The sequence below is a fragment of the Callithrix jacchus genome, chromosome 7, assembly GCF_049354715.1.
Source record: "Callithrix jacchus isolate 240 chromosome 7, calJac240_pri, whole genome shotgun sequence".
Taxonomy (NCBI): Eukaryota; Metazoa; Chordata; class Mammalia; order Primates; family Cebidae; genus Callithrix; species Callithrix jacchus.
The window spans coordinates 150,393,494-150,405,103 of NC_133508.1; the positions used below are offsets into that span (position 1 = coordinate 150,393,494).

The window sequence follows — 11,610 nt, forward strand, 5'->3', positions numbered from 1 at the left end:
CATTGGGATCCGCATCCAGCCTCCCAATGGCAAAACTTAATAGCCATTTTAAAATCATAAACATTTCAAGAAAAGAAACAAAGATTACCTCTGCTGTTTTTATGAACTCCTCTCCTTTAAAGCAGTGTTCCTTTGTCTTTTATTAGTTTTAATATTTTATTGGCTTCTTATGATCATTTTTCCAAAGACAAAGATACAAAGTGTGAACTTTTATACCTGGTAGAATATTATTACCCCTTTCCCAGGAATAACAGAAATGATTTATTTGAAACAATCTTAAAGCTTCCTTTTATGGTAAACCATTTAAATTGATTTTTAGTGGATCACTTAGGAAATAGACGTCAGAATGTACCATTCCGTTAGTATTTCCCAGAAAGCATTTTTTCTCATTGTCAATCTGGAAACACAAGAAGATTCGTTTTAAAGGGGATTGTGTTTATAGGTGACATCCCCTATATCTGAACGCTGCTCCAGAGTCCGTTGTTACAGGATAAGTAAACATAGTATTGCTTCTGTGTTCTACTTTTGGGTAAAACATTCAGTGTCGGTTTCTTTTACTGAATTTACTAATCTCAGGACACCTATTGTCCTGAGAGGAGAGTTGCTATAGTCGACATGATTTTATGTAAAAATCTATTTACAAAACATTTTGTATAAGTTACTTCCAGTTACCCCTCAAACAACCCATGATAGCATAGTTATATTGATCCAGCAATTAAGTCTTCAGAAAAACTAAATCCTTCATTAATAGCTACATGAATTGGTTGGTATATACACATGATGAAACATTATGAAGCCGTTTTAAAATAAGATGCATATGAAGAACTTTTAATGACATAGTAGTGTTCCTAGGACAAAATTAAATATATCCTTTAATCTCAATTATAAGCATAATATATATATATATATATATATATGTATACACACACATATATATATGCACATAAAAGACTCAAGCAAATACATTGAAATTGTAGTTTGAGTATTAATAGTGGTTGGCCCTAGGTAGTATTTCAGAAATGTTGATTTTTTAAGTAGCAGTAATCTTGTACGGCACATTTTTTTTTCTCAAGTCCCTGTTTATTATTGTTCTTGCCCAAAGAAGATACTTTAGCCTTCTGTTATTCACTCTGTAGGAAAATACGTTAGAGTTAATTAGACCTACGTTAAATTCTTATTGTTGTTGTTCCTGATATTAGGTTAATATTATTTCTTTCCAACCCACCTGAAATAACTCACCTGTCTCTTCCTGAAAAACCAACCTAAATTCCCAACCTGTCCACTAAAAAGATTGCAGAGTTTAGGGGAAGAAAAAAGGAGACTTGAATACAGATACCTTTTTATCGTACCAGAGTCTAAAGAGGTGTCTTTTAAACATTTTTGAAATACATTTCGCATTTCACCACAATCCAGCATACATATATACACCCATATACATATACTAACTAAAACTAAAATTTCACTAGAATTTACTTTGTGTTTTACTATACTATAATATTTATAATACGCTGTAATATTTTCTGTTATACTTCGTTTTTCTTCAGATGCTGATTACAACTCCACTAAACTAGTTTTATGATCCAAAGTTTGAAAACCATTAAAGCCCTAAACAAATTTCTTAATTGGTTGTATTAGTGGTGAGATTTCACTTTGTTACATCTTGCCAGATCCTGAGACTGGAAATAAGACTTATTTAGGTATATTTCTTATGAAATTATAAAAGAATTTTGCTAAGCTGTGGAATCATAAGCTGTTCCCAAAGTTTATTCATTTAACAAGAACTGGCATTGTATATAGCTCTCTATAACTTTGAGAGTGTTTCTCTGTGTTATATCTTGTTGAATTCTCTGTACCCTTGTAAAGTTGATATTTTATATGCAGATCCTGGAGCTCATTTCTTGTAATTTAACATATTATTTTCAGATTAACTGTGCTCAGCTAAATGAACTATAGGATCTGACCATAAGCGATAAAATACATTTCATTACAAACTGTACCTGTAATGGTGAGGAGAAACTGGCAGTCTCCTGTGTTTTGTCTTCAACTGGTTAAAGAGAGTTTGGCTATATCTATCAAATTTTAAAATGCAGAGCCAGGCATGGTGGCACTTGCCTGTAGTCTCAGCTACTAGGGAGGCAGAGGCGGGAGGATAACTTGAGGCAGAAGTTCAAGGCTGTAGTGCAAAACGAGTTTGCCTGTGAATAACTATTATCCTCTAGCCTGGGCAACATGGCAAAACCCCACCTGTTTTTTAAAACATGCATGTACCTAGAAGAAATTTCACTTCTAGGAATTTCTGCTATAGATGTTCTTAGGCCTAATCTTTGCACAATAAAGTACATGCATGAAGATACTCATTGCAGCATAATTCTTAAAAAAAAATGCCAGAAATAATTTAGTGTCCTCTTATTAGGGATCTGGTCAAGTAAATTATGGTATTATTGTAGAATAAAATACTGGCAAACTATTAAAGAAAATGAAAGATCTTTATATATAATATGGCATATTCTCCAAGATATATAGAGAAGTGAAAGAAAGTCGCAGAGCAGTGTACTTAATTTAAAAAAAAAGCAGTATTAACTTGCCACTGGTGAAGCCAGAAATGCATCTCACAAAGCCTCTTCCTTCCTTCCTTTTAGCTTGGTTCTCTTGAGAACAGTAGGAACTCCTCTAATGATCTGTTCTAGGAAGAGCATGAAATTAGTAAGAGGGAAGTGCCAGGTTCAGTCTGTAACAGAAAAGAGCCAAAAGGTACAGGACGGGCTATTCATATGTGTTGGTTCTTCATAAATTAGCTATTTTTTTTTAAAAGGACTGCATTCTTAAGTGATTAAATGTCTTTGCTCCATTCTGAAAAACACTGAACCTCATATATAACAGCTAGCTCTTCTTTCTTTCTTTTATGAGAAAAGGTCTCACTGTGTCACCCAGGCTGGAGTGCAGTGGCATAATCTCGGCTCACTGCAGTCTCTGCCTCCTGGGCTCAAGTGATCCTCCCACCTCAGCCTCTTAAGTAGCTGGGATTATAGGCAGGCACCACCACACCTGCCTGGCTAATTTTTGTTGTTGTTGTTGTTGTATGTTTTTGTAGAGATGGGGTTTAGCCATGTTGCCCAGGCTGGGCTTGAACTCCTGACCTCAAGTGATCCACCCACTTTGGCCTCCCAAAGTGCTGGGATAAGTGTGTACCACCACACCAGGCCATAGCTAGCTCTTAAAAATTATTGTCTGGCATCAGCTATTTGCTGTATCACTTTTTATCATGTTATCATTCATATTACAAGTTGTGACATTTAGGGGATCAAGAATGAAGATGCCAGAAGAATAAGCAAATTTCTCGTTTAACTGATGTCTTCCTGTGGGCTCTGTGTTTGTTTGTTTGTTTGTTTGTTGTTGTTGTTTTAATACTTTTGAATAAAGAAAGGAGAAATTCAGTTTATAAAACAGTACCTATTTAGAGAACACACAGTTTTCCAGCAACTGGGGAGGGGCTTCAGAAAAGACTACAGCAGTGAGGAATTTCATTGCATTTATTCAGCCTGTAACTAAAACAAATAAAAAAGGGAAATAGCTTATTCCTATTTTGACTTCCTCTTATTGTGTCTTCCTTGCATGTGTTAGCCTTTTGATTTTAGGTTAATCAGGGGTTGTGTCTAGTTGTCCCCATAGAGATGAGAAGCAAAGGAAGACAAAGAGGTTGCTTCTAAAACTAAAACCCATGGTCTGTCATTTAGTATTCCAGTTTAGCCAGTTGTAGGAATAATTTGGAAGATAGGAGAAAACCATCTTGTATGTGTGCTGAAAATCTTTATGGAAAGGGGGCGTTTATAGAATGAATTGGGAGTTTTATTATGGGAAATTGTTTTGTTAGAAAAGCATAGTAATATAGCTATTCTCCAAAACAGTTCTCTCACATATGTACAAGTCTGCTTATTGCAGCATTGTTTAATACAGTCTTGGAAACTGTAAATGACACAGATGTCCATCACTAAGTTCCATCAATGGCTGCATAAACTGGTACATCCTTACTATGGGATATTATATAACTTTTTTAATGAGAAAGAAAGCTATCTACTGACTTAGAAAGAACTTCAGACAGGAAGTGAAAACAAGTTGCAAAACAGTTTTGCACAATAATTTCGATGTAATTAGGTTTTATACACACACACATACACACATGTATATATATTCTTGGAAGTGGAGGCTTGGCAGAGAAGGTCACTTGAGGCCAGAAGTTTGAGACCAGCCTGGAAAACAAAGCAAGACCCTGTCTCTACAAAAAATAAAATTAAAAACCTTAAACTAGAAAAAAAAGTTGTCTGGGAGGATAGCTAACATACTAAGAATTTTTTTTTTTCTGAGACAGAATTTCACTCTTGCCCAGGCTGGAGTGCAATGATGCAATCTTGGCTCACTGCAACCTCCACCTCCCAGGTTCTAATGATTCTACTACCTCAGCCTCCTAAGTAGCTGGGATTACAGGCATACGCCACCACACCTGGCTAATTTTTTGTATTTTTAGTAGAGACAAGGTTTCTCCATGTTGGTCAGGCTGGTCTCAAACTCCTGACCTCAGGTGATCCACCTGCCTCGGCCTCCCAAAATGCTGGGATTACAGGCGTGAGCAACTGTGCCCGGCCCCCATACTGAGAACTTTTAGGGAGGAAAGTGAAAGGGAATTACTGTCAGGAAGGACTGCAGCTTTATATAGTTAAAAATTTTATGAGAAAATATTTACTGATGATGGAATTAAAATAAAACTTTTGTAAGAATTATACACAATGGGATGTCAAGGAGACTCAATTCATTGGTAAAAATGAGCATATGATTGTATTATTATTAAATTAAGTCTCTGTTGTTACTGATTGGAAATATCTAGACTTTTTTTATCCATTTAATAAGACATTCTTCTTGCCTTATGCCACCCTATTCTAAGAGTAATGCCACCTGTACTCTTGATCTTATCTTTAACCTGTTTCTTCATGGCCTTACTCCATCAGTTACACCTTGCCTTCTCTCAGTGCCCCAGTTTCTTCTTTTTTTTTTTTCTTTTTTGAGAGGGAGTTTCGCTCGTTTCCCAGGCTGGAGTGCAATGGCGCGATCTCAGCTCCCCGCAACCTCCGCCTCCTGGGTTCAGGCAATTCTCCTGCCTCAGCCTCCCAACTAGCTGGGATTACAGCCACGTGCCACCATGCCCAGCTAATTTTTTGTGTTTTTTTTTTTTTTAGTAGAGACGGGGTTTCACCATGTTGACCAGGATGATCTGGATCTCTTGACCTCGTGATCCACCCGCCTTGGCCTCCCAAAGTGCTGGGATTACAGGCGTGAGCCACCGCGCCCGGCCCAGTTTCTTCTTTTAATACTATTTCTTTGTAGTATTTAATACTACTGTCTTTGGCCAAAGCCTGTTTGAAACTTTCCATTCTATATTTAAAAAACAAAACAAAACAAAACAAAAATCTCAGTCTTGCCATCCTTTTGAGCTACCACCCTATTTCTCTTTTTACACTGAAATATTTAAATGTCATTTGTACTCCTGCTTCTATTTTCTCATCTCTCACTCATTTGCCTTTTGTTTCTACTAATATAATGAAATTTTACATTTTCAAGTTACAGGTAACCTCTAATGGCCTCTTTTAATTAGATTACCTAACAGCATTGGACGGTGTTGATCATCCTCCTTGTTAAACTTCTTTCCTTGGCTTCTGTGATATTCTTGTCTTGGTCTTTCTGAGACTCCTTTATGTTTTTTTCTTCCATATTCCTCTTAAATTTGATACCTTCTGTGACTAGATAAAATGTCCTTTCCTGTAGTTTGCATTGCATACTGTTCAGAATCTACTATAGCACTTTTGATAACTGTATTGAAATAGCATTGCCTCTTGCCCTATAGACTTTTAAGATCCTAAAGGGTAGGGGCCAAAATGTTACTCATTTTTGTTTGGTTTTGTGTGTGTGTGTGTTTTGTTTTAAAATTCCCTGTGGCTGGACCCATTGGCTCACACCGGTAATCCCAGCACTTTGTGAGGCCAGGGTGGGCGGATCACCTGAGGTCGGGAACTCAAGACCAGCCCTACCAACATGGAAAAACCCTGTCTCTACTAAAAATACAAAATTAGCCGGGTGTGGTGGCACATCCCTGTAATCCCAGCTATTCGGGAAGCTGAGGCAGGAGAATCACTTGAACCCAGAAGGCAGAGGTTGCGGTGAGCCGAGATTGCGCCATTGCACTCCAGCCTGAGCAAAAAGAGTGAAAAAAAAACACATAGTAATAATAAAATTCCCTGTATCCTCAGCTTCCACTCCCATTCACTTCTTGGTCTCCATAAGCAACTATTCTTATACATTTTTTATTTGCATATATTCTTGTAAAATGTATTGCCCTCTGTGTATCAATTTGCATACATGGTATTATATTATATAGCTTGTTCTATTTCTTGCTTTTTATAATTACTGTGCCTTTGCGGTCCATCATGTTACCATGTCTACACATGATTTGTTGCTTCTGTCTGCTGTGTCATACTCCATAGTATACATTTATTTTACTGAGTCTCCTATGTGGCTTTTTTTTTTTTAAGATGGCAAGATAGGGTCTTGCCATGTTGCCCAGGATGGTCCCGAACTCCTGGGCTCAGGCAGTCCTCCCACCTCAGCCTCCCAAAGTGCTGGTGTTACAGGCGTGAGCCACTGTGCCTGACCTCCTATTCGACGTTGTGTCTGCACCTAGGTGTGGTACATAGAATATGTTAGCTGAATGAATAAACAGATATTTCCTGAGACTTTGTTCTTAGATTTACTCTTTTCTTCAGTGGGTGATTTCATCAATTTTATTGGCTTCTGTGGGTAGTTAGTACCCAGATTTGTTATTCTTTGATACCTAGACCCGTATAGCCAAGTGCCTTTTTGACATATGTACCTAAATATCCTATATCACAATCTCAGCATCCTCCCCTAAAAGGCTGTTTGCTCTGCCTTTGTTCTTGGTTTTGGTTGATGGCATAACCAACCATCCACTCACCCAAGCTAAGTGCTTCGAAGTATTTGTGTATCTTCCCTCTTCGTGTCTAACCAGGTGCCAAAACCTGTTGGTTTTTCCTCCAGTATACCTTAAATTTGGTCTCTGTCTCCCTCTTATACTTTGACTTTAGATCCAAATGGTCTCTGGATCTAGCTTCCTACCTGATACTCTGCTACCTATCTTATATCCTAGATTTGTAGTCTAACCATCATTAGTATCTATTTGGTCTTGTTTTACTCTTTAAAAACTTATCATGACTCTTTGTTGCCTAGAAAATTAAGCTTAAAGACATTTCATTCAAGACATTTATAGACTGGCTGGAACCTAGTCTCATTTGCTTCCAGTCTATTAGCTGTAAATCTAACCTCTGTAGCCAAATTACGCGTTTTCATTCTCCCATAACCTTGCTTGAACTGTTCCCTTGTTTGGAATACTGCTTTACTTTCCTTCTTCACACCCAGAACCCTTCACACAAGAAATGTACCCAGGCTGGGCGCAGTGGCTCACACCGGTAATCCCAGCACTTTGGGAGGCCGAGGTAGGTGGATCATCTGAGGTCAGGAGTTTGAGACCAGCCTTGCCAACATGGTGAAACCCCATCTCTACTAAAAATACAAAAATTAGCCGTGTGTGGTGGCACTCGCCTGTAATCCCAGCTACTCGGGAGGCTGAGGCAGGAGAATCCCTTGAACCCAGGAGGCAGAAGTTGCAGTGAGCCGAGATTACGCCATTGCACTCCAGCCTGGGCAACAAGAGCAAGACTCTGTCTCAAAAAAAAAAGGAAGTGTACCCAATACATGTTCATAGAATTGAATTATGCATAACATGATTTCTCTTTTTCTGTTGTCTACACTAGATTAGTGATAATAGGAAAATTTATATATTTGTGCTGATAAGTATCACAGATTATGGGGATTTGTCTACGTTCTTTATATTTACTATTTTTTTTTCCTCACTAAATGTAAGCTCCTCTGGGGGGCAGGTCCTTAATCTTATTCACCACTGTATGCTAGGTATCTAGAACCAAGTAAGTACTTCAGAAGTATTTGTCATATAAAAGAATGAGTTCAGGCCCGATAGGGCTCAAAATAGATTGCTACTTAATTCATATTTCTCAGAAAAGATGCTTAACTATAGTAATATAGTTTCATAACTTTTACTGTTATTGATAATTTCTATCCAGTGACATTATTTACATCTTACCCTGTATTAAGGAGGAACAATTTGTTCTTCGGACAGGAAATCATTGCGTGGTGTTTTTTCTTTATTTGTAGTGAAGGATACCACATAATTGGAGTATGTCCCTTTGCTCACTATTTTGTATTCATCTAAAGAAAAAATTGTTTGAAACTTACTTTCTATTATTTGTTAATTTTCAACTGACATTTAATCTTGGTATCCTTTCCTATCAAATTGGGATGTAATCATCTGCATACCCTGACTGGTTTGTAATGGGAGCTTTGAGTATCAGATAAAAAGTGTAGTATGAAAAAAATAGTACAATATTGCTTAATTTCTTCATCAGGATATATACAAAAATATTATTTCCCATACTTTTCAGGTAAGAACCTCTATGATCATCTGTCTAAATTACACAGGTTCTGTATCTTTCAGAATGTATTGACTGATTCCCCATTTCTCCTGTGATTTTTTTTTTTTTTAGATTTGCTTTTTTATTTTTTGTCCTGTTTTATTGTTGGTGTTTTTTGTTTGTTTGTTTGTTTGCTTGTTTTTTTGGCTTTCACTGAATCTTTATCATCCCCTTTTGTCTGTTTGCTTTCCAAATTGATAACTCTGAGTTCTTTAACCTTTAAAATGTCTCATTCAGACTCTTGTCCATCTTTTTCTGTATTTGTCATAGGACAAATGACATCTTCACACCAGACCTAGCAATTGTTAAAGGAAGAAGGTGCCAAAACAGAGTCTTAGAGGCCTAGAATAGAGCCAGTTTTTCTATCCTTACGGGATTAAAATGGAAAAGGGGGTCTTGGTTATTCTATTCTTATCTGGTGACATTTAAAGTTTCCATATGGTGTTGCCACCCTTCAGAATAAAAAGGAAGAGCCCATGTCGCCAAAGATTACTCTGTTCTTCTTATCCATGCATATCCCAATCCTCTTTAGCACACTTCTTTTTTTTCTTAGAGCTGGGTCTCACTATGTTGCTCAGGCTGGTCTCAAATGCCTGACCTCAAGTGATCTTCCTCCTTCAGTCTGCCAAGTAGCTGGAATTATAGACATGAGCCACTGCGCCTATAATTTTTTTAAACTTTTTTTTAAGTATACTTGTTTTTTAACTTTCATTTTAAGTTCAGGGATACATATGCAGGTTTATTATATAGGTAAACTAATGTCATGGGGGGTTGTTGTACAGATTATTTCATCACCGCTGAAACCCAATAGTTATTTTTTCTGGCCTTCTCCCTCATCCCACCCTCTACCTCCAAATAGGCCCCAGTGTCTATTGTTCCTCTCTTAGTGTCCATGTGTTCTCATCATTTAGCTCCCACTTACAAGTGAGAACATACGGTATTTGTGTGTTAGTTTGGTAAGGATGATGGCTTCTAGCTCCATCCATGTTTCTGCAAAGGACATGATCTCATTCTTTTTTATGGCTGTGTGGTATTCTGTTGTGTATATGTACCACATTTTCTTTATCCAGTCTACCACAGTGGGCTCTTAGGTTGATTCTGTGTCTTTGCTGTTGTGCATAGTGCTGCGGTAAACATTCACATGCATGTGTCTTTATGGTAGAATGATTTCTATTCCTTGGGGTATATATTGAGTAGTGGGATTGCTGGTAGTTCTGATTTTAGGTCTTTGAGGAATTGCCGTACTGCTTTCCGCAGTGGTTGAACCATTAGTGTGTAAGTGTTCCCTTTTCTCAGCAACTTCACCAGCGTTTGTTATTTTTTGACTTTAATAATAGCCATTCTGACTAGTATGAGATGGTATCTCATTGTGGTTTTGATTTGCGTTTCTCTAATGATCAGTGATACTGAGCTTTTTTAAGTGTTTGCTGGTCATATGTATGTCTTCTTTTGGAAAGTGTCTATTCATGTCCTTTGCCTACTTTTTAACAGAATTGTTTTTTTTCCTGTAAATTGAGCTCCTTCCTTATAGATGCTAGATATTAGAGCTTTGTCAGTTGCATAGTGTGCAGATATTTTCTCCTCTGCTGTAGGTTGTCTGTTTACTCTGTTGATAGTTTCTTTTGCTGTGCAGAAGCTCTTAAGTAATTAGATCCCATTGATCAATTTTTGCCTTTCTTGCAATTGCATTTGGTGTCTTTGTCATGAAATCTTTGCCAGTTCCTGTGTCTAGAATAGTATTGTCAAGGTTGTCTTCCAGGGTTTTTATAGTTTTGGGTTTTACATTTAACTCTGTAATCCATCTTGAGTTAATTTTTGTATATGGCGTAAGGAAAGGATCTAGTTTTAATTTTCTGCATATGGTTAGCCAGTTATCGCAGCAACATTTATTGAATAAGAAGTCCTTTCCCCCATTGTTTGTTTTGTCAGCTTTCTTGAAGATCAGTTGGTTGTAGGTGTGTTGCCTTATTTCTGGGCTCTCTATTCTGTTCCATTGGTCCATGTGTTTGTTTTTATACCAGTACTGTGCTGTTTTGGTTACTGTAGCCCTGTAGTATAGTTCAAAGTTGAGTAGTATGATGCCTCCAGCTTTGTTCTTCTGCTTAGGATTGCCCTGGCTATTCAGACTCTCTTTTGGTACCATATGAATTTTTAAATAGTTTATTCTAGTTCTCTGAAGAATGTCATTGGTAGTTTGATGGGAAAAGCATTGAACTTGTAAATTGCTTTAGGCAGTAGGGCCATTTTAATGGTATTGATTCTACCAGTTCATGACCAGGGAATATTTTTCCATTTGTTTGTATCATCTCTGATTTTTTTTGAGCAGTGTTTTGTAATTCTTATTGTAGAGATCTTTCACCTCCCTGGTTAGTTGTTAGCTATTTTATTCCATCTGTGGCATTTGTGAATGGGATTACATTCCTGGTTTGGCTCTCAGCCTGGCTGTTGTTGGTGTATAGGAATGCTAGTGATTTTTGTATGTTGATTTTGTACGCTAAACTTTGCTAAAGTTATCAGCTGAAGGAGTTTTTGGGCTGAGACTATGGGGTTTTTCCATAGTCTATATTTCTATATCTATTCTAGATACAGATATGTCATCTGCAAACAGGAATAGTTTGACTTCTTCTCTTATTTGGTTGCCCTTTATTTATTTCTCTTGCCTGATTGCCCTGGCCAGGACTTCCAATAGGAGTGGTAAGAGAGGGCATCCTTGTCTTTTGCCAGTGTTCAAGGGGAATACTTCCAGCTTTTGCACATTCAGTGATGTTGGCTGTGAGTTTGTTGTATACTTCTGTTCTGAAGATATAGGCAGGCTTAAGTTGGGATTACTTGGACTTAATAGATGGCAGTGGTCAACTTTATTTATTTATTTATTTATTTTTTGAGACGGAGTTTCACTCTTGTTACCCAGGCTGGAGTGCAATGGCGCAATCTCAGCTCACCGCAACCTCTGCCTCCTAGGTTCAGGCAATTCTCCTGCCTCAGCCTCCTGAGTAGCTGG

At 37.5% G+C, this 11,610-nt stretch overlaps 1 protein-coding gene across 2 annotated transcripts in view; it reads left to right on the plus strand.

Annotated features, from left to right (window-relative positions):
• The window catches only part of CTTNBP2NL (CTTNBP2 N-terminal like), a 58,185-nt gene that overhangs the window by 27,858 nt on the left and 18,717 nt on the right, over nucleotides 1–11,610 (plus strand). The gene's annotated exons all lie outside the window — the stretch shown is intronic.